The following is a 22,996-nucleotide window of genomic DNA, read 5'->3' on the forward strand; positions in this document are numbered from 1 at the left end:
TTTGGCACTCAAAGTCCATATCATTAAGTTCTAATTCTAGTCACATCCTTTGATTCAATCAAGAATCTTCTTTATGTCTTTCCAGACCAATGCTGGAAGATTCCTCTGTAAAATTAAAATTGAATATAATTTTTAATAAAAACCCTCACAGTTATGTCTGTTTTGAATAAAAGCTCAAAGAGAAGCTCAAATAGAATGCATTTTACCAATCCCTAGTTTTTCAATGTCCTCCCTTTAAACCATTTAACTTTTACTCTCCAAATAAAGTTGATTGTTCATCTATAATTTTCATGTCTTTATTAGAGTTCTGACAGTTCTTAGAAACTTCCGCATTGATCACAAAGAAAGATGCTCTAAAATGCAAATCAAATGTCTCCCCTATATTAAAAACTGAATAGTCTCACAACAGAAACAAAAGAAGTTGAAGTCCTCTGATCTGATGCTTTCTATAAAATATGAAATACTAGACAAACTTTAAGCTATGCTTCAAATTTATATGCTTCCAAGCTATTCAAATATAAAACAAGCACTAACAAATGGGCAACCTTGTCCATTGCAAGGCTAATAAATCAAAATCACCAAGGTAAGTTAACTGCATTTCCAGTGGATGCAGATTTATCATCAGAGACCTGATAATCATGCAACCACTAGAAAAAGCAACGTGTTTGCCATGACCTTGGTCATAATTCACCACCAACACTGACTTGTAACTTTTCAATATTATGTCACACTGGGCACATTCTAAAAAAGATTTCAGGATTTTGAGACTTCTGGATGAAGAACGTGTGTGTTCATCTGACTTTTTTCTTACATTAGAACTCAGTATAAAAACTATAAACATCTGATACTTGAAAAATAGAACAGTGTATAAGAAAACTGCAGGAAAGCAGTACTTAAATGCCTTGGAATTTTTCTGAAAATGACAGGCTGACTGGTAGTTTCAATTGGTCCAAATGCAGAAGCCTCCAAACTTCACTTTTTCAGCAATTACTATATTTCTTACATCTGGTGATTCTTTTAGTTGAATTCCCCACACCCAACTGGTAATAAAACAAGCAGGAATGTCATCAAGGTTGAAATAAAGTCAGAGAAGCTTTCAAGCATTCCATTCTACAAGTAGTTTTATTTTGATCTCTTCAAGTGGAGAAAGGCCTGGCTGCAACAAATGTTTCCAAGACAGGGAAAGCGGTTAAGAGATGCTGATATCTTTCTAGGCTTTTCAGAGATTAATCAAAAGTCTAGCAAATCCCTTCAAGAACAGAAGATGTGGGAAACAAGGAATAAGTTGTTACAACAACGGGCAACAAGTCAAGGTAATATATTTACCAAACTTGCACCTTGGCTTCCAAACTAAGAATGAGAGAGAATAGGAATGATGAGATATTTTAAAAATATTTAAATAGAGAGGTTTTTGTTTTGTTTGTTATCTTAGGACAACAGACCTAGTATCCAGAGGATAAAATGCTGAAGAAGCACACTATTTGAAGAATTGCTTAAAACTGAAAGCCTGAATTGGAATCCTGATTGGAATTCTTGCTGGATGTATAACTTTAGGCTATCTTGTAATCACTCAGAGCCACTAGTCTTTGCTGTTGTTTGTTTTGTTTTAAATTGTTTTTAAGATTTTATTTTTTATTCATGAGAGACACATAGAGAGACAGAGGGAGACAGAGACAGACTCCATGCAGGGAGCCCGATGTGGGAATCGATCCCAGGACTCCAGGGTCAAGCCCTGGGCCGAAGGCAGGCGCTACACTGCAGAGCCACCCAGTGATTCCCCTTGCTTTGTTTTAATCTTGATTTTTGTTTTGGTTCTAAGCTATAAAATAGAGATTATAAAATCTATCTTCTGGAAGGATTATATGGGCCAATATGGGCAAACAGTCTGAAACATGTGTTATATAAGAAAGTGTATGGCATGATTAACTCTAACAAAGTTAAGTATGGATCTCTTTTTTTTTTAAGATTTTATTTATTTATTCATAAGTGACACAGAGAGCGGGGATGGGGGGCAGTGGGCAGAGAAATAGGCAGAGGGGAGAAGCAGGCTCCAGGCAGGGAGCCTGATGTGGGACTCGATCCTGGGACTCCAGGACCACGCCCTAGGCCAAAGGCAGGAGCTAAACTGCTAAGCCATCCAGGGATCCCCAAGTATGGATCTCTATGCCAGAAGACAAAGAGTAAAGATAGAAATTGGGCAGGAGCCAGCATATTGGGCCCCACAGGCCTTGCTGTCTCTGAGTTCTGAATAGAGAGCCCAGAGAGCAACCACTATGCTTTTCTGACTGGTTGGTGGGAAATGAGTCTATTGGAAAACTCAAGATTCTAATATTAGTAGCTAATATGCCAGACACAACAATCCAATTAAGGTGGTTTTATTACTCTTTATTAGTATTCTCATTTTATAACTGCAGGAACTAAAGGTCAAAGAAATTTAAGAACTTGACCAGGTTACAGGCAGAAAATTAGAGGCATAGTACCTAGAGATGTACCAGAAACAAAAGCAAGCCCAAGAATAAGCTTCAATGGGCATACAGTACTGAATTCTGGCTTCCCATTAAGAGCTTGCAAGGTGGGGCTAACCATTTTTCTAGAGATACCTTCTCTTTAGTACCTTACCCTGCTTCACTGGGTCGGTATCTGATTCTCCAAGAATGGGTTTGGGAGTAAACCAAAGTTTTAGCAAGGAAGCAAAGATGAATAGCAGAATTAGGTTCCAGGAAAGCCAAGCTTGAATAAGTGGGATGGCCAAAGCAAGTATACAACACCAAAACAATATCTGGAATTGTTTTTGTTTTTTTTTTCCATTCAATATCTGAGAATGGAAAGAATTGAAACTGAAGAAGCCAATTTTCACATTAGCTGGAAGGGCAACCACAGGTCTGGAAACCAAAGCCCAGAAATCAGGAACTAAATACACTCAGGTATGATTTAGAAAACCAGGAGCAAAATCAGAAAATGAAAAGATACAGATAATTTGCCCTAACCAGGGGGGCTTAGGTTTACCAATGAGTGGAGAGGAGTCAACATCCCAGAGGTCAACTCTCAACCAGTGGGTAATGGAAGCCCATGGTTTCTGCTCCAGTATCCTGCTCTTAGGGTAGACAATCCTAAGAAGGACTCTGCATACTTCTCAGAGGTTCAGATGAAAAAGTGCCCCCACTGCCTATAGAAGCAACCTTAATAACACATCCTTATATTGTTGGGGGGTTTTTTCTCTTTCTCTGCCCTACTTTCTCCACTTTCATTCTACAGATATGAAATTTGTGTCTATATGTTCCCTAAGACCATAATTTCTGCTGGTAAGAAAAACCTTTTTAAAAAGAGACCATAACTCCTATGTTGCCAAACATCCCCATTCCTTGGTATGGTAGGCTTATAGAGTCTGCAGAAAGTTAGCAAAAAGGGACAGAAAACCCTACCATCATCGACCCTGTCCCAGAGGAAGGCACACTGCTCTGGGCAACTCAAGATCACTGCAAATGACATCAAAGCTCAGTCCTAATATGGTTAGTGTATATACTCTACTTGGCATTGCACTGATGAGCAGATAAAAAAGAGGGAGTCATTGTGGCTTCTTTTAATATCCTGCAATTTCTGTATTACTACAATAAACTAGAATTTAGAGTTCTATCAAAATAACATAGGATCTTACCTGAAGATGGAAGGCCTTCCCAAAATTAGCAAGCCCTTGGATAGGCCATTCTTTTGAGACAAAGAAGAGGGAGACTGGCACCATAGAGGCATTAGAGTGGAAGAAGGAAAATAGATACAGAGCTCTACGGGTCTGATGACCAAGTTCTGTCCTCCGGATCACGCCAAATGCCATTAGAATCCAGGCCTAATGCCTCCCAGTTTGCAGAAAGTTGAGGTTGAGAGGATGCATCGTTATAAGAATAGTATCAGAAGGCTTTCTCTAACCTTGCCTCACCTTGACCTTCAGCTGAGTGGTGGTAGGCCCTCTTCTCTCGACATAACAGGCATCCCTAAGTGCTATTCAACAGCAGTAGCAGATTTGGCAAAAAGGGCAGGAGATGAACAGCCCAAGGAGAACTCTTATCTCCTTAAAATTGTCCAGCCAGAGGATTCTCTCACAGTTTGGACTCTGGTGTCTGGGATTCTACAAGAGAATATTGGGGCATGGCACCTATGATCTCCACTAAATATACACTTGGTTTGTTTTATACCTGCTGCAAACATATTCTGCATATATCTTTTTAAATTTCTTCAAATGAAATAAAGTATTTATTATCAAATTTTAAGCACTTTAAACTATATTTATCAAATATCATTATATTGGAGGTAATTTGTAAAGATATATATGGCCAAAGGACAAAAATGAGAGGAAATCAGGTCAGAGTAAAATGGAAGACAATAAGACAAAACAAATATAATAGATAAACCACCAGCTAGCCTAATATTTTTAAGGAATAAAGGGAATATCCACAAAATTAGGGGCAAACACTGATGCAGTGTTTATATTATATAAAGTTATAAATATATAATATATATGTAATATGTATTATATTATGTATATTCATATAATGTCAGTCACTATTCTAAGCACTTTTCCCATATACTATCTCATTTCATCTTCACCACAATCCTATGAGGTCGGAACCATTTTCTTCTCCATATTATAGTTGGAGAGGCAGGAGAAATAAAGGAATATACCCAAGGTCATACAGCTTGTAAACAGTGAAGCTAGGATTCAAATCCAGGCAGTGTGGCTCCTACGTCCATACTCTCCTCTATTAACATGCCATCTCCTGACCCAGAAAAGGAAGGAACCAGAAACACAAAGATTTTGAAAAGAATATAAGAAACTACTTTGAACAATAGCATGCCTAGGGATATTCATACAGGAAAATGCACACTACTAAAATTGACCACTTTTTTTTTTAAGTTTTTATTTATTCATGAGAGACACAGGCAGAGGGAAAAGCAGGCTCCCTGCAGGAAGCCCAAAGTGAGACTCAATCCCAAGACCCCAAGATGATGACCTGAGCAAAAGGCAGATGCTCAACTGCTGAGCCATCTAGGTGCCCCTAAAATTGACCACTTAAAGGAGAGAAATAAAACTAAAACTATGGGGGAAAGATAAGGAAGTTGTCACAGACCTAGCCTCAAGAAAAGTGCCAGACCAGTGTTTTCTTACATTAATTATTTCATTTTTTTAAGGAAGCTATAATTAAGATATTGTTTCAAAAATTCCAGAGCATAGAAGAAAAAAAAGATATGTAAATTTATTTTCTGAGTCAGGCATAAACTTGTTATCAAAACCTGGCAAAAAGATGACAAAGGCAGAAAACAATGTGTAAGTCTTGCTTAGAAACATTAAATGTAGGCATCCTATGTAAAATGTTAAAAATTCATATCCAGTGGCTTACTTATGAATAACATCAAAAGCAGGTAGTCTTTATATACTAAGAATGCAAAAAAGGTTGAACAGTAGGCTATCTATCGATAAAAATCATTACAGTGCAAGACTAAGTAAGGAAAGCAATGGGGTCATTCCAATAAATCCTGAAAAACGCATTTGAAAAAAATTGACATCCACAATGATATACTGTTTAAAGCTTTTATTAAAGACAGAAATTCCTTCAACATGATCATTTTTAAATAAATACAAACAAATATCCTTAATGATGAAGCACTAGACTCATTCTCATAGGAGATAGAAGTGATCAAATCTCTTATTCTACTATAAACATGTAAAATAGAGAACAGAAAATCCTGATAGATCTACACATAGTAGGGAACTAAGTAGAAGATAAAAGGATAATTCCAAATAAGTAGGAAAGAATGAATTATGAAACAAATATAATTGTGACAATTACCCTCTAATCAGAAAAAAAAGAATACTACCTCCCATCACAATACGCAAAAATAAATTCCAGAAGCAATAAAATTTTCTGTGTTAGATCCAATAGTATATTTAAAATATTACAATATTGGGGCACCTGGCTTGGCTGGCTCATTCAATAAAGCATGCAACTATTGATCTCCGGGTTGTGGGTCTGGGTCCCACATTGAATGTAGAAGTTACTTAAAAATAAAATCTTAGGAAAGAATTTTTAAATAATAAAAACTACAATAATTTTATCTTGAGAGTATTCTTTCTAAGGATGAACTGAAATTGAGAAATCATAAAGGAGAATATTGCAAGATTTTACATGTAGGTGTGCCTGGGTGGTTCAAAAGGTTAAGCGTCTGACGGTTGATTTCAGTTTAGGTCATGATCTCAGGGTTGTAAAATCCAGCCGTGTCAGGCTCTACATTGGGTATGGAGCCTGCTTAAGATTCTCTCTCTTCCCCTCCCCTATCCTCTCTCTCTCTCTCTCTCTCTATTTCCCTTTCAAAAAAAAAAAATTTTTTACATGTAAATATTACAATTTCTATTCAAGAAAATGCACCATAAACAAAACTGAAAAACAAAGAAATTATTAGGGAAAATATTTGTAGTAGACTGACAAACAGTTAATATCTTTAGTCAATAAAGGATTTTAAATCTATTTAAAAATATAAATACTATAGTTTAAAAATTAAAAGACCTGGAGGGCAGCTCCGGTAGCGCAGTGGTTTGGCACCGCCTGCAGCCCGGGACGTGATCCTGGAGACCCGGGATCGAGTCCCACGTTGGGCTCCCTGCATGGAGCCTGCTTCTTCCTCTGCCTGTGTCTCGGTCTCTCTGTGTTGCTCATGAATAAATAAAATCTTTTTAAAAAATAAAAAAAATTAAAATTAAAAGATATAGAGACAATTTATGCAGGCAAAGCAAATGACAATAACTATAAGAAAAAATATTCGATCTTACTAATGATCAAAAGATAATCCTAAAACAATAATCTAATAATCATCAATCTGTAAAAAATCAATATGATTGTCAGTGAGCAGTGTTGGTGGGAGAAGTTACAGACTGATAATGGGCATGTAAATTGGTATAACCTTTATGGAAAGAAATCTGGCAATCTGTATCAAATTTAAAAATGTACATGAAACTTGGCAATCCTGCTAGGAATGTTTCTAAGGAACTAATCTAACAAGCATTCAATGAATTATATACAAAGATATTCCTGAAGAATTACTTAAAACAATGGCTTTTTAAATTTAATTTAATTTGTTCCCAGCTTTAGTCAGACATTGACATATCAGGCACATAAGTTTGAGATATTCAATATGATAATTAGATACATGTATATATTGCAAAATGATTACCACAATAAGATTAACATTTCATCTCCATTCTTTTACATAATTAAAAGTGTGTGTGTGTGTGTGTGTGCACGTGCGGTAACGACATTTAAGATCTATTCCTTTAAAAACTTTCAAGTATGAAAAAATAAATAAATAAATAAATAAATAAATAAAAACTTTCAAGTATGTAATACAATATTGTTAATTACTGTCATGCTGTGCCAAACAATGGCGTATTTAAAACAACATAAATATCCCTCAATTTATTGGTCAAATTATAGTGTAGAAATTTATTCATTTGTTTAGAAAAATAAAGTGGATCAAAATTTAGAAATATGTTCATGACATACTTGATTAAAGTAGGCTGGGAAATAATTATTAATAACATAATACATTTCATATGTAACTAAGTGCATTTTTTAAAAGTCTGGAATGGTGTAACCAAAAAAGAAGAAAAGAGCTTGGGTGAATTTAAACCAAGGTTTATATAAACATGGTTGTCTATAAATGGTTGGATTATGAATATTTTTTGTTTTCTTCCTTTTGTTTCCATAGTTCCTGAATTTTCTTTAATAAATGTGTTTTGACCTTATAGTAATTATTTAAATTTCTTACAATAAAAGAATCTAGATTAAAATATCAAACTATTTTAATAGACCCATGAACATTAATTACAGAAAACCAATCTGTTTTTATATCAGAAGACTGGATTTTTTTGCTACTAGAGCAAAATACACATAGCTTTCCTAGTATTTTTTCACATTTAGGATAATTGATTAGTCACTTCTAAAAACATAAAATCAAGGGACATAGCTAATACAAAATACTTAACCTAGCCCTTATGACTTTAGGTTTTTTACAAAATAAAATTGTAAGTTTCTCCACACATCTATTTGTTTTTCAAGTGACATGGGTAACTCAAAGTTGGTGTCCAACATATGCTGTTGATTGGCTGCCTCCTGTTCTACAATGTAGAAAATTGTCATTATCTACTAGCATACTAAAATATGAGGAGAAATGAATTATTTACTGGATGAACTATAATTACAGAAAACAAAAATAAACAGAAGGGAAATAAAGAATCCTGAAATTGACCATATTCAAGAATTTTGTGTAAATGTGGAAGACAATAGGTTTTTCTCTTCACAGATAATATTTGAATACTTCTGCAATTAATTTTTAAAGTCTCAATCGTGTCCTGGAATCACTCAGTATCAAAACAAATTTGTTATTTTAGTCTCCATACTCATTGAGTCTTTCTCCAAAGAAGCTGCCAAACTCAGCACCAGCTGGCCCCTTGGGAACAAGATGAGGCTAACTACAGATATTTCTTTTTGAACTCAAAATAGATATTAAAAAGACAGCATTGAACTAATCCAACCCGTTTATCTAAACTAAACTAATCTAGTAAGGATTTACCATCAAGAGACTTTGAATTGTACAGTGAATATTTAAAACATTTCCAGTTTCTTCCCCATAAATCCTTATCTCTTTCAAGTGTTCTGGTTTCTCTTAAACATTAATTGTAGATAAGGTGCCCAGCAATACTCCTGCTCCCTTCTGCCTGGCTCTCCACACGGTATCAGAGAAGCTCTTGGAAGCATTAGTGAAACTTGGATAAAAACAGACACAGCAGCCTCAAGTACACAAGCCCCACTTCCTTACCTATCTTGCTGGACTCCATCTACAATGAAATTTACAGAGATTCAAGTTAATAGAGAAAAAATAGTCAAAGTATATGGCTGCTAGAATGCTAGGGTTCCAACCTATCCACAGAGCAACACGTAGCAACACTCTTTAAAATCTTCATGCTCTTTGGTAATTCCCCAGGACTATTTATATTCAACTAGGCTCAGCACAGCATTATTTGAGTAATAATAAACTCACTCTTTTGCCAGATCTTTTCTAACTTTGGTCAGGTGGTACTCTCATCCAAAATATACTCGCTCGTCCGGAAACAACAATGTTAGAGCCACAGTAGACTGGGCAACACTTCAGCCTAGTGATCGCCTATGATCCTCAACCAGGGTCCCAAGGGTTGTTGGGAAATGTGGAGAATGTGTGATAGTCCTAGTGAGTAGGGCCAGCGATGCTACATGGCTGCATCACCTGGGCCATTTCCACCTACCAAGCAATTGTCCTGCCCGAAATACTAGTAGTAGAAGCTGCTATTTTGCCCAGAGCCCCTCTTCAAGGCCAGTCCCCCAGTGGCTGGGAATATTGTCTGCTTATGGTTCACAGCTATGTCCCTCAATGAGCATTGCTCAAGGTTACGGCACCTCCCAGGAGGAACCCATTGGTGATATCTGTCAGATAAAGAATACAAAGGCCTGATTCCTCTGCCTCCACTTGGGACAATTCCATGGAGGCCTTCCTTTCTTTGGGGCTCCCTGTAGGATTGGCTGAAACCTCATTTGCTATCCTATTGCAACTAAGTTTCCCTCTGCCCCATTCTGCCTTCCTAATTTCATACGGAGTAGCTTTTGCAAATATCTACCAATAAAACTTGTGCACTCAAGTTTCCCTCTGAGAGTCAGCTTACATAAAACCTGATTTATGATAACCCCCTCCGAGATACACTGCTTTAGTTCATCTCCTTATTTTCCAGATGAGTAAAGAAGGGTCTAGAGAGGGTAAAAATCACATTCAAGGCACAGAGGTGGCTAGTTCAACACTCACTGCATATACTACACATTAAAAACTGTGAGAAGCTTGAAAAATGGGAAGAGAACAGAAAGACAAGGAAAAAATATGTTAAAATCTTTATTGTGGGTGAGGCGCCTGGTTGGCTTAGTCAGAAGAGTGTGAGACTGTTGATCTCAGAGTCATGACTTTGAGCCCCATGTTGGGTGTACAGATTACTTTAAAAAATTTAAAAATCTAGAAATAAATCTTTATTATGGGAAATCTTAATTAAGAATTTTTAGAAAGCAGTTAGATTTAAGTATTTGAAGAGGCACTGGGATGGCTCAGTTGGTTAAGCATCTAACTCTTGATTTCAGCTCAGATAATGATCTCAGGGTCCTGAGACTGAGCCCCACTTTGGGCTCTGTGCTCAATGGGGAATCTGCTTGACATTCTCTCTCTCTCCCTCTGCCCATCCCCACCTTCCACGTGCTCTCTCTAAAGAAAGAAAGAAATCTTTTAAAAAACACTCAGATTTAACTATATGGAGAAGTTTTTAATAATGTTAGAGTCTGAGAATCAATTCACTACAATAACAGAAATCAAAAGAAGACTGCCCAAATATCTCAGTTTGGGGAAAACTACTTACAGGATTCCCTAACTACTATCAGTCTGCCTAAACTATTCGTATTTAGTGTGCATCACTATTATGGAGCCAAAAATTAATAATTAGAAATTTTCCTCTTAAAAGCAAACAGCTGAAAAGATATGAAGAGTATCCATTCAGGTGAGAGTGAACAAACATGAATAGTAAATCAAATCTCCCTCATTTCTAACTTTTATTCCTCTTTCCTCTGAAAATATCTAAACACCCACTATCCACCAAAAAAGTTTTTTATATCCCCAGTGCTCTCTTCTAAGCCATCTGTCCATCTTGAAAGACAGGTCTCTATCATAGCCAGCCAATTCCTCCACTCCTATTTTAACATAGTTTTTAAGTATGGCATTATAAGATTTTCACCCTACAACTTTTATACTTACAACATCTTTGTTCTGTTCCAGTGAAGAAATTTCCCCTATTATTTTCAAGAATTATGTAGACAGAATGACAATATTGTTTAACGTTCCAATTCTAGCCTAACAATTACCTGCTAACCCCTACAAAAAAAGAAAAATAAAATATACAGGTTTGAAAGATCTTTTATAATGTAACACTTGGAATGCCAAACTAAGTTGAAAATTAATATTTTTTAATTTCTTTTAGTGAAAGAAAAAATGTCTTTATCATACACTAACTGCCTTAATTTTCTCAGAATCAAAATTATTATTTAAAAAGTCAGGAAATACAGCACCTGAGTGGCTCAGTCAGTTAAATCTCGGAATCTTGATTTTGGCTCAGATCACTATCTCAAGGTCATCAGATCGAGCTCTGCATGGGGCTCCATGCTGGGTATGGAGCCTGCTTAAGATTCTCTCTCTCCCCCTCCACCCCTGCCCCTACCCCACGTGTGTGTGCATAAGCAGGCTCTCTCATAAGTAAATAAGTAAATAAATAAACAAACAAATGGAATGAATGAATGAAATTATTACCAAAGCCAACATGACCAAAATAATTTTCCTCAAACCCTCAGTTGAAAAGAATTTGATATTTTAATGCAAAAACTCACAGAAGTCCTTGTGTTCAACTAAGCATCTCAAAATATTGTGCCAAATATTCAACATATACTTTAAAACACTTTGAATGGTACTTTTACCATATACATGTCCCAAAATAACCCTGAAAATGATATTTTTCTAACACATAATAAAAAACTTCCTGCCTTTCAAAATCTGAGAAATAGCAAGCATAATATACTAGATTCCTGTTTATTAGCTCATATGGAAAGAATTTTGTCCAATAGCTTCAGGGAAAATTTTGTCCAATAGCTTCTAGAATTTGCTATTAATAATGTTTTCATTGTCTTGATCATCTACATGAAGTACAATAGGAAGTAGTTAGACTTAACTCTTTAAAGTTGAAATTTGACAAGCGTTATTGCCAGACCCCACTCTGTTACATAAATTCTGGTCTTACATCAAAGAGCACCATGATATTATTTTAGTCATCCTCTGATTCAATGGCCACACTCTCTTCATATTGCATAGAACAATCATATGTTTAATTAAATCTGGAAAAAGTAATAAGCATTCTACATTTGGGGGTTAGCAATATGGGCCTCCTCCTGTGTTAAACATGTCCCAGTTTATAGCTCAGTTGACAATTCAAAGGCTAAACCAGAAAAGTCAGGACAGCTTGACTTTGTTGGTTTCCCAATTGTACAGCTTGCAATCTCTCTATTTCATCGAGGTAGCAGGGCACCATAACAGGAACAGATTGTTCCATCAGCAGAACAAAAATTGAACTGACAGCAGCCTTCTCCAAAACTGTGACTGTTTTCCAAATGTGCATGCTCTAGTTAAGGCTAAGGTTATTTATTCAAATGCTAATAGAAGTTATTGTGGCCACTGGCTTTGTAAGTTGAATTTAGAAACTAATGCTTCTCTCTCTCTCCTGCCTAAAAGATTTGGTCACATTCCGAGATCTTTTTCCTGGCTGTTAGGCTCTGAACCAAATATCTTCTTATGTCTGTGTGAAACTGTGATCTGATGTTGATCACTGTTTAGCTTGGCATCATTCCACAAACACTCATACAGTTAGAAAATAACTTCTTTGATACCCTTATAATTATGATTTAGTTCTACTCTACTAGTTCACTTTTAAGACCAGATCTAAGATGAAAGCAACAAAAAAACTAGAAACCTTTGGATCATGGAAACAGCTTTCTGATAGATATTCTCTGTTAAATCTCTATTAAAGCTCTCCTGGCTTTCCATTGTCCTTGTGATAAAATCCAAACTACTTAATTTCGCTTACAAGCTCTCCCCCATCTGCCTTCTGTTACTCTTCCAAGACCTCATTTCCCCCCTTGAATTCTAGCCTCAGCTTCAGGAAACTTCTTCCCATTCTGGAAGGTACCATGCTCCTCCCTGCCTTGGAATCTTCACACATTCTTCTCTCTACCTAAATACTCTTGCTGAAGTATTCTGACCCCTTTTGCCTGCCTACCTACCTTCTCATCCTATTTCCCCCTCTCTTGCTCTCTCTCTCTCCGATTAGATAGATAGATAGATGATAGATAGATAGATAGATAGATAGATAGATGATAGATTATAGATATCTATCTATATATATATATGGAATTTACATGCATTTATGGAATTAATCAGTTTCTGAAAGAATCAGTGATACGATCAAGAGACTTACCTGCCTCAAAACATCTCTCTTCCTACACATTCTTGTAAAGATGCAAATACTAATTTTTAGAGAATTGACAAAGAATTATTTGCATCTAATTAATTTAGTACAGTTAATAATATGATGTGCTATGTGAATATGCCAGGTAGAGAACAAAACTCCAAAGTAAGAAATAGGGCCTGGATAGGGAGCCCCCTTAGAAGTCCAGGTCATCTATATTAGCACTATCAAACAGAGGACCACAGGTCCGTCATTGTCTATGAACTCTTTGCTATCAGATAGTGAGGAGTTAGGAGCTTGCATTAGAATTTATATCAACACATTGCTTCTTCCTTCATTGAGAAAGTCTTGCTGCCAAAAAAAAAAAAAAAAAAAAAAGTTAGCTGAATTAAATAGTGTGTATAGTGACTTTATATACCACGATCTACAGTGAAATCTGAAGATCCTAGAAAAATAACTAAACAAAATAGAAACAACCATAAAAGCAAGAATAAACTTTTAACTAAATAAAAGTTTTGCATCTGTCAATTCTATTTAATGCCAGGCTTTAAATTACATCTATAACTGCATTCTTTGTTTTCTCTTATCTCTGGCACACTAGACCTAGCTATGATACTAACTAGGAAGTGACGAAAAGCTTCCTAATTCAGATAACATCAGTAAGACATTATCTTACCACTCCCGTACCCAGGTACGGGATACCCAGGTAGTATTGGCAATATTGAGGAATCTTTGATTGTCACAGCTGAAACTGGGTGGGGAAGGGGGAGGGGCAAATGGACTATTCGCATTTAGTGGATAGAGACCAGGGCTACTGGTAAATGCCCTACAATGCACAACAAGACTGTACTTCCCCAAACAAAAACCATCCAGTCCAAAATGCTATGACTGTTGAAGCTAAGAAATCCTGCACACTCGATGGTCTCTAAAAGCCCCCTTCATCTCTCACATTCTCTGATTCTTTATTATGATGTTCACAAGACTTGTATTCGTATTAGTGACCTAATGACAGTGGGCAAAAGTGACTTATTTATCTGATGTCAATTTCTGCAGTGAAATATATTTAGGATATAAAGAGAATAGGAGGGGTGCCTGCGTAGCTCAGTCGGTTAAGCATCTGCCTTTGGCTCAAGTTGTGATCCCAACACCCTGGGATTGGGCCCCACATAGGGCTCCCTGCTCAGTGGGGAGCCTGCTTCTCCCTCTCTCTCTGCTACTCTTTCATGCTCTCGCTCTCGCTCTCTCTTAAATAAGTAAATAAAATCTTATTTAAAGATCATTTAAAAAGACAAATAAGTTCTAAAAAAAAGAATTAAAAAATAAAGAGAATAGGATAATATGATTTCAGTATACATTCAAAAACTGAAACAGTTATAATGCTCAGCAAACTTCCATAATGTTATTTATTCTGAGTAAAAAATAATAATAATAAGAGAGAAAACTGCCAGAAACTTCTGCCTAAAATGACTTAATTTTCTCTATCAGCTATTTGTTTAATCCAGCTGTATAAGAAGCTAAAAAACATTCAAGAAACCTAGATTCAGTCAGCGCCTCTGTCCTGATCTATTACAAAGCCTCAAGCAGGGTTCTATATGCCAGGCTTTAGTTTTTTGTTTCTATTGGAAAACAGAAATACTACTCAAAGGCTAAAACCAAGAATGTTTGGCACAAAAATAACATGGTTTGTTGTATTCCTTGAGGCCTTTGTTTAAACTTTTCCGCAGTTAAAGAAAAATAACTACCATGAAATAAGTTTCATTCCGACATTCTTATGAGTACCCTACAAACTCTCTAACTCTAAATAGAATGACTATTCCTTTTAGATACATTTTATGGTGTATGGTAAATTTTCTTTTTTTTCAATTAGGTTAAAACAACTATGTTCAGAAGAACATATATCTTATTGCATATAAAAATTATTTCCTGATGATTTCTAGTGCCTGCTTGCTTAATGATATCATTGTGTCTGTACGAGTCACCAGACGTCATATTTAGAGCCACTATGCTTTGGTGAAAGACCAAAGATTCTCACAAAGGATGTCAGTTGTGCCCCTGGAATTACACCCTTCTATTTGATCTGTTCCAGCTTTCTCAGCTGGCACGTGCATACTTGAAAAGAAAAAAAAAAAAAGAAAAAAGAAAACCTCAAGTTCCCAGGATGGTCTTTTGTCTTTGGTCCTTTTTTGCAGAGAGAAGTAATCTTGTCTCTGCAGCTTCCACTATAGTTTTGTCGAGTGTTTCCAAAAGCACTTATCCCTAAATACTTGGATACTGCTCTTAAGTGTTCTTCAAAGTCATTAGATCTTTTATGTTCACAGCCATAAACAGATAGGGTTTTGTAAGCCTTATATAAATATTAATGACTACATGCTAAGCATCAAATGCAAAATGGGCAATCAGGATTTTTATTTAAATTTAAAGGTGCAGGATAGAAATGTCAGGCCCATGAGCAAAAAAACTGTAGACTAGATCTCAAAAGGCAAAATGGATAACTGGAACAGTTACAGATAAGTTTCCAAGTGTCTCAGAATGAGTAACAAAATCAAAATAAAATACTGGCATACTTACAAAACAATAACCTTGTTTTGACCTATTATTAGAAAGTATTTTAGAGCAAAGTCTCTAAAGCCCCAGCTCTGCCTATGAGATATGTGAGCAACTTAATCTCCGTACATTTTTATTTCCTTATCTGTAAAACAGGATTTTAAAAGTACTTACTTCATAGAGTTAGTGTACTAAATGAGTCCACATGTTAAAGTGTTTGCCGAGCTCCTGACACAGAGCATGCAGTTGATATACATTAACTATTATTCAGAAAAATGATATAGAAATGACTCAAAGATCTAGATCAAGGGTTGGCAAACTACAGTCTGGCTCACAAGCCAAGTCCAGGGGATGCCTGGGTGGCTCAGCGGTTTAGCGCCTGCCTTTGGCCCAGGGTGCGATCCTGGAGTCCCGGGATCGAGTCCACGTCAGGCTCCCGGCATGGAGCCTGCTTCTCCCTCCTCCTGTGTCTCTGCCTCTCTCTCTCTCTCTGTCCATCATAAATAAATAAATAAATCTTAAAAAAAAAAAAGCCAAGTCCAGCTGACCACCCATTTTTGTAAACAGTTTTCCTGGAACACAGCCATGCCCCATTCATTTATGCATTGTCTAGGGCTGCTTTCACCCAACAACAGCAAAGTTGAGATCTTGTGACAGAGATCATATGGCCTGCAAAGCCTAATATGTATTCTTTAGACCTTACTGTGTCTAAGGATCTACTATCCTGAAAAAAATGACAATGAACATGCTGATAATCACCAAGAAGCTGCACACAATACCCCCCTGCTTACACATACCCAAAGCTTTCTGGAAGTTCTACCCCTAAAAGGTTTTGATTTGAAAGGGGAAATGGGGATACGACTGGTCAGGGAGAGAGAACGAGGACATCCTACAGGGGTAAGGGCAAAAAAGGTTTTCTTCTTCTGATGCTGGATTCTTGAGATTAAATGGCTTTCAATCTCAAGAATCCAGAATTAGAAAAAGTGACTGTTGTCTCTTTTAGGGGGTTTAAAATAAGATAACGTTTTGAAAGTGTTCTTTAGAAACTACAAAGACTTGTGGTTAAGAGCACAAACACTAGCTAGGTTTCTTTGGTTCAAATTCTGGTTCTACCATTAACTAGCTGTGTGACCTTAGCAAATTAACGAATCTCTCTGTGGTAAGGATTAAATAAATTACTGAAAGCAGCTCCTACTTAACATCAGCAATCCATTCCTAAGATAGAATGTTGTACGCACAAATGCTCATCAGACTTCATTATTTTTAAATGAGAAAATCCCTATGTGGGTCCCACCTCACACACCCCACCCACCATACACACCTACACAACTACTATGTCCTGACGTCTTAAACCAGTTATGCACAACACTAACACTTCCTCTGCGCGTGCCAGTCCTAGCAAGGGCTTTTGGCACAATGCTGCCACCTTCCTAAAAAGAAACTAAAGCGATAAAACTGCTTATTCATAATTATCAAAGTATCATCTTAGAATTTAGATGTTCAAAACATCTTTCTGATCACTAACATTAACAATTTGTTAAAGAAAAAAAAACAGTTGGCTTTGTATGAAGTAACATCTTCTTCTCCATTTAATTGCTTTTCTCAGTTGCTCTGCTATTTCACTATTTTCTTCAACACTTTCTCATTGTACAGTTTTAGGCCACAACCCAATGACAGGTTCGCGTGCTGTGCACAAGGCAGGGGGGCCCCTCCTGGAACCTGCAGCCTCCTAGATGCCCAACATTTTGGCTGTGCAAGACGTCTGCTCGAAATTCTGATTTTCTAGCACTTTGGATTAACTCCAGACTTCTTTTGCACATCCTTTGGCTTAAAAGGTGAGTTTTGCAAATAGAAATTTTTCCCATAGAAACACTGCCTGAAGAGTATGTCTCCTCTACGAAGTTTAAGTATTAAAGACCAAAATATACAACCCCAAACCATCCCCCAACTCTGGCCCAAATCCTCCTGCCACTCCGGCCGCGCTCACCTGGGACTCCTGGTGCTCTGCTGGACTGCACCTTGGGCCTCCTGGACCTCGGGCTCCTTCAAAGCACCCCTCTCCCTGCTTGCCCCCCTTGCCCTGGGGACCTCTATCCTCTGGCGCCTCCCCGGGGGGTGCAGAGGCCAGGTGGCGCTTCCCAGGGCGCACTCAAGCCCGCACCTGCACCTGTGCTTCGAGGCCTTGATGGAGCTCCTGCAGACACCAGCCAGTGCCCTCAGGCCATAAATGGGTGCAAGGTGAGGCAAAGAAGCATCCCCAGGCATTTGAAGAGGTACAGCTACACCTAAAACTGTGGCCACTGCCAACCCTAGACTAAGTCTTAGTTAGCAGAAATTACGGACAGACATCGTCACCAACTTCCCAAGCAGACCAGGTGTTTCCAAAGGTTTTATAGGCCTGCGGCCTCCTACTCTGTGGCCCAGGACCACTGGAAAATGGATGCGAAGAATCTAGGTAACTGCTGGAAACAGAAACCACAGAGCTGTGTGTCCCCTCCTGGGACTGCTCCCCACTGGGGGCCACCTAGGAAGAGATGAGCCCAGAAGCTGCTGAAGGAACATTCTGGTGCCTCCCAGCTCTGTGATGCTGTGTTCTCCACCTGTGGGCAGAAAGAAAGCCAACTCAAAGGAAGTTAGTAAATGCTTTATTCCTTACTGAGGATGTAGCCCAGGAGATAGTCTTTCAGATTGCTCTCAAGAGCTGCTCTGAAGCATGTTTACTACAAGAGATGATAGATACGAAAGGGGGCTGGGGTACGTGTGCTTGCAAGCAGTGCTCCAGACACTTGTGCGGCTGAGGCATAATTTGTTACCGTTGTAAAAATTAAGGTTTTCTGATTTCCATAGAGACAGGAGAAAGACCCTTAATGTAACCAAGCCAAGAAGAGTTCCTCCACCCGATGTACCCCTAGCAATAAAATCAATCAATTAATTAATCAATAAAAATTTTAAAAACACACTAATAAAAACTGGCATGGAGCTTTTGCAGTGAACTAGGCCATTTATTGGCGTGGCACCACCCAGGGGAACTGGGAGTCAATGACCAAAAGTTCCTAACTCGGAGATGGCTTTCAAATGAGGGTTTTCATGGGCAAAATTGAGGGCAGGGGTCTTCTGAGAGGGTGGACACCTAATTAGAGGCCCATGAAGTCATGTTAACAGGTGTTACTCAGTTGTTTCCGGTGCCATTCTGTCTCATGCCACGGTTTGTTTCATCTCAAAAGACTTGGAATCTGGAAACTATCTTTGTTACCTTCCTTTCAAGATGTCATTAGGTGTGCCTGGTACCTGTGCATCCAGGATCAGACTGACTAGCTGTCTGGAAGGGTTCAAACTAAGTACCTGTATATGTGTAAGCTAGTGGAGTTGCATTTCTTTATGTTCCTTTGAATGATAAACAAGCATTCCTACCTCCTGGGCCTGGGTCTACATGTTCCCTGGCCAGGCCACATGTGCATGGGATGATACAACCTCTAGTATTCATTCTTTCATCTGAACTAACAAGGCGGATGCTGTTTCATTAGGTCATCTTTTTGGTTATTATTATTTAAATTCAATTAATCAACATAAAGCGTATTGCTAGTTTCAGAGGTGGAATTTCCTGATTCATCAATGACATACAACACCCAGTGCTCATTATGTCAAGTGCCCTCCTTAATGCCCATCACCCAGTTACCCCATTCCCCCAGCCCCACCCATCCAGCGACCCTCAATTCTTTTCCTATAGTTAAGAGTCGTTCATGGTTTGTCTTTCTGATTTCATTTTATTTTATTTTCCATTCCTTCCACTATGATCCTGTTTTGTTTCTTAAATTCCACATGTGAATGAAACCATATGATAACTATCTTTCTCTGATTGACTTGTATCGCTCAGTGCAATACTCTCTAGCTCCAGCCACATCAGTGCAAATGGTAAAATTTCATAATTTTTGATGGCTGCGTAATATTCCATTTTATATATGTATATATATATGTATACTGTGTATATATACATAATATGCTACATTTTCTTTATCCATTTATCTGCTAATGGAAATCTGATCTCTTTCCATATTTTGGCTGTTATGGACATTGCTGCTATAGACATTTTATTAGGTCATCTTAATGCATTATATTTCTATCATATCAGATTATTTAAAAATATTGCTTAAGTGTCTCTGTTTACCTGGTTTTTGTTCTTCCCATTTTTAATTTCTCCTTGAGGTCACTTCATACAGAACAGGAAGCTGAAATCAGTCACCTGCTGGCAGTTAGAGTGGACATGCCTCAATAGCCAACTTCTTAGTGATGGGAGAGTTAGAGCAAACACCTTTTCTCATTGCTCTGGGTACTCCAAGTTCCAGTTTTTCAGGGCATATTTTCAATACCCTCTCACACATCCCACCTGCTACTTACAAACACCAACATATCTGCTATAGCCTGATTTCCCAGTAACCAGTTACACATAGCACTAATTCTTCTTATATGTGTGCCAGTCTCAGCTAGGGCCATCAGCACAATGCTTTCTCCTAAAAAATGAGTTTTTGAAAGTTGGGAATACAAAATTAGATTTGTATATTAAAAGGATATATATAGGGATTTCTGAGTGGCTCAGCGGTTGAGCATCTACCTTTGGCCCAAGGCGTGATCCTGGGGTCCCTGGATCGAGTACCACATCAGGCTCCCTGCATGGGGCCTGCTTCTCTCTCTGCCTGTGTCTCTGCCTCTATCTCTCTGTGTGTCTTATGAATAAATAAATAAAATCTTTAAAAAATAAATTAATAATAAAAGGTTATAGATACATATTTATTTGAAATGATGGAATGATAGTACTGAAAACATACAGTCTGGGAGCCACATAATCTATGCCATCTCTTATTGGTCTAGAGTCAAAACAGAAGTGAGAGAAAAACCTGTCAGAAGATAATGGAGTCAGACTAGCAGTACTGGGGAGTTGGGGGTGGGGGTGGAGTATGCTACCTAGATTTGGTGGCATTCAGAACATTCAGCAAAGGAAAACATCAGTGTCCAGGCAATTGGAAAACCCTGGACCACTAAACTAGGGCCAACCCCTCTTCAGTCTCTCCTCTTGGGATACCACGAGCCTCATCTCCATTGGGAAAAGGTATCACTTTGCTCATGGCTCCCTGCCACCCTCCACCATTACCATTCCCTGCCTATTCCCACACCAATAAACTTAGTCCCAAAATCTGATTAAGTATTAGCCTACAAGCCTTAGAGCTGGGATATGCTTCATCTCCCAAAAACCCAATGCCTACATGAAGAAGGGAAGAAATAGGAGAAGACCTAGAATTTACCCCATATTCTGATTGCCACAAAGGTTACCTTTTGCCGCTTTTGAGAACATTCCCAATAGGAAGTGAAGAGTGAAATGAAACAAAAATTTCTTTTTGTTCACAAAGAGCATTTTTCATGAAATATTTGTGGTACTAAAAATTTCCATTTAGTAAAATTATTTTGTTCTTGCTGTGAAAATAAATGCCTAATCCAAAGAGAGCGATATTTTCACAAAACTTTTAGTATCCCAGTAATCTTTTTAAAGCATTTCTAGGCCAAAAAGAAATAACCTAACAGTTTTGTTCATTAAGTAGTTAGGTCTGAATAACTTAACAGGTACTTATACACTAAAAACTTAGTAGCCTCTGAAAAAATAATAAACATAAATTAAGCAAATATATTTCGTTCTTAAATTACAACAATTGCTAATGGGGTGTGCGAGCCTTTTGGGCACACAGGATTCTCAAATTTTAGAATCATATTGTACATCCCACCTTCCTTTCCTATTCCATATTGATTTTTATGTGGGTAATTTTTTTTCCTCAAAGGAACCACCCAAAACCCAGTGTTGTGAAGCTATGGCATCACTGAAAGGAGTGTAGCACTAATATTGAAACTGTGAACTACGTCAAGCTAATAGTCCGAAGTTTCTAATAGATGGTAAGTATCACTGTGTTTCCTTGGATATTTTAAATATCCTGCAGTGACCTTGTGAGTTACTTCCAGTGCTTCAAGGTATGTCAGCCCATGGCTTGAGAACAAGGAGTTTAAATTCTGTGTAATGAAGCATAATATCATGACACTGTGAACCAATTTGTGGAGCAAGAGAGTATGTGTGCATCCGAGTGTGTGCAGTTACATTTATGTTTACATCTTTGGGCGCCATGAGATTATGGGAGCAATTCTTATAAAGTTGACATGCTCAGAGTAGAATGTTCATCATCCACCATAATGCATACATGTTTTAGATCCAAGAGTTTTTATTCGTCCAAGCAGGCACAATTTCTAGGTCCCAGGTCTCGTTTTCTGACTCTCTCAGTTTACTTGAGGAGAAGAATATCAAGGAGAGATAGTATTAATTACTAGATACAAGGTTACTCCTTGCATATATCTAGAATGTGGGATTGTTTTGTCATTTGTGCCAGTCAGTCTGAATTATCAAATTAAAACAATGTCACGATGTCAAAAGCTGATTTTAGAATTGACACAGATTATTTTGAAGAGAACATTGAAAGTAGAATAAATATATGAGCATATTTATTAATTCTGAATTATATACATCCCTAGGTATATGTGATTATGTAAGTTTGAATGCCTTGTGCATAAAGAGGAAAGATCAAATTTCTTTTACACCGTACCTCAGAGGATAACATGCAATAGTTCTTCATGCTGTGATCATCCACACACTCAAAAAATGCGTTACCACTTTTCAGAGACACCAAGCATATTTAAATGAAACAAGCATATATTATGACTGGATAATACAAAGCTAAGTCATAAGTAATTCAAAGTGGGCCCAAGTTTCTTGTCTCAGAGTTGACCCAAACAATCACAACTGTGTTTTAATAAATAAGACTTTACACAGCTGTGCTAAAGGCTTGTATTTCTTCTCATTCTTCCACATGATCTTTTGGAGCATTTGCTGATTGATAGAGCAAACAAATTTTATATTTAATTTCACTTCAGATCAAGCTTGAACAGGATTGTTTTTCTGTTTACTCTCCAATATTACTCTAGCTCTAACTAGTACTAACTCTATAAACAAATAAATAATCCAATTGTGTAAGTACCAGTTTTCTATATGTAGAAAAATATAACAGAATTTGTCAGTAGACTTGTATGCAGTTCTGAAATCTGACATCGGTAGAATCTGTATTTTTAAGCATTTTATGGAAGACAGGTGAAGGAATGTTTACTAATATGATCCTCCTTGCTGTAACCATCTTTAAGCCTTTTGAGATTCTGTTCTGATCTCTTATTTTTGCCTCCAAAACTACTGCATGTTGAGCTTGCCTGTCTCACACTGGTCAGGAACTGGAGGCCTCTCAGAGACCATGC

Source organism: Canis lupus, chromosome 15, assembly GCF_011100685.1.
Source record: "Canis lupus familiaris isolate Mischka breed German Shepherd chromosome 15, alternate assembly UU_Cfam_GSD_1.0, whole genome shotgun sequence".
NCBI lineage: Eukaryota > Metazoa > Chordata > Mammalia > Carnivora > Canidae > Canis > Canis lupus.